The 1,389-nt window shown below is 37.7% G+C and overlaps 1 long non-coding RNA gene across 1 annotated transcript; it reads right to left on the bottom strand.

Annotated features, from left to right (window-relative positions):
- Positions 1-311: 311 nt before the first annotated feature.
- LOC106943656 (uncharacterized) lies at positions 312-1,382 on the bottom strand. The gene is made up of 2 exons (XR_001423976.1): positions 719-1,382; positions 312-687 (listed from the first exon to the last, which is right to left on the bottom strand). It is a non-coding gene; the product is annotated as an uncharacterized LOC106943656 (long non-coding RNA).
- Positions 1,383-1,389: the final 7 nt, after the last annotated feature.

The following is a 1,389-nucleotide window of genomic DNA, read 5'->3' on the forward strand; positions in this document are numbered from 1 at the left end:
ATGTTGTAATGAACCTTAATTGAATCTGGAGCTGTTTCATAATCACCTTTGAAGTCATACAAATATTCATATTAATTTACCAATCCTGTTCCCTCTTTAGACATTTTAAGGTGACCAAGTTTCAAATAAAAAGGAATCCTGTTTTTGATAAGATAATGAGAGAGACAAATATTGATTAGTCCATGACAAAGTTCAACTCTGCTATAAACCTCAGTTTCTCAAGTTTCATTAAGTTTAAATTTTAACCCATCAACAGCTAAGCAAAAATTTCTAGAATTTCAACACATTAGCTGTCTCTTTATTGTGTTTACAATTTTACCTGTTATGTAATTTCATTCATCCTTCATACAGTTAATTTTACCACATGTGAATATAGTGAATTGTGCAGGATTAGTTTAGTTTCAACCAGTTTTCCCTCAGTGTCATTTATTCCGTCCAGCCAATATTTCCCCAAAGGCTGTTTAACAGGTCGCCTCCTTTCTTCTGCACCAGGTATTCTAGCCCCTTTTCTTGTTGTTTTCTTTCTCCCTTATTTTGATATTCGTCATCCTTTGCCAAATAAGTTATTAACGCTTCTATTTGCTCACCGAGCGCAATCCATGGCCCGATGCCCCACTTTGGATAGTATTTTTCCTTTTCAAGTTCACCCTCCATCTGTTTAGGCTAAAATTTAGGCTCAAAAATCACCTCTTTTCTTACAGTTTTTTTTAAAAATCACCTCTTCTTCCTCTCTTTTTTTTTCTTTTTTTTTTGCAGTTTTGCTCGCACGGCGGCGAGGAAATCAAACACAGCAGAAAATCAAACCCAGCAAACAAAATCAAAAACCTCCCACAGATTATAATTTCCCAATGTTGACCATGGTTTTAAAACACATTGCAATAAACAGAGAAGAGCACACATAAACAGATAACGTCTGCTCAGCAGCAGAGGCTTACACACACAGCTGACAGACACACACACAGCTGACAGACACACACACAGCTTTCAGATACACAGAAATGGATCCACGCTTTTCAGCTCCTATGATGTCCTCTTTTATCACTTATTTCACTTATTTACTTCAGTTATTTTCTTCACTTATTACTCTTTAGAGGAACAGATCGCGATCAACCTTTATCTTATTCTCTTATTTCTTTATTCTCTTGTCTCATCTTTTTTCCTATGGTGGACCCCTCTCAACACTTTTGTGTTTCTTGAGCAAGTCACAGATTGGCTAACGCGTTCTTTTCAGGGGGCAGCACTCCCCAAGGATAAAACCGACAAAACCTCGCCTTTACCTTCCCCGCGTCCGGGAAAAGCCGGGGACGGCGATCTCCCGCTGCAACCTAGCCAATCGACCTTTTACTTTTACTTTAACTTTGACTCTTAACTTTAACATTAACTTTAACA

This window comes from Poecilia latipinna, unplaced genomic scaffold (assembly GCF_001443285.1).
Source record: "Poecilia latipinna isolate Pla-1442-1.1 unplaced genomic scaffold, P_latipinna-1.0 Scaffold5635, whole genome shotgun sequence".
NCBI lineage: Eukaryota > Metazoa > Chordata > Actinopteri > Cyprinodontiformes > Poeciliidae > Poecilia > Poecilia latipinna.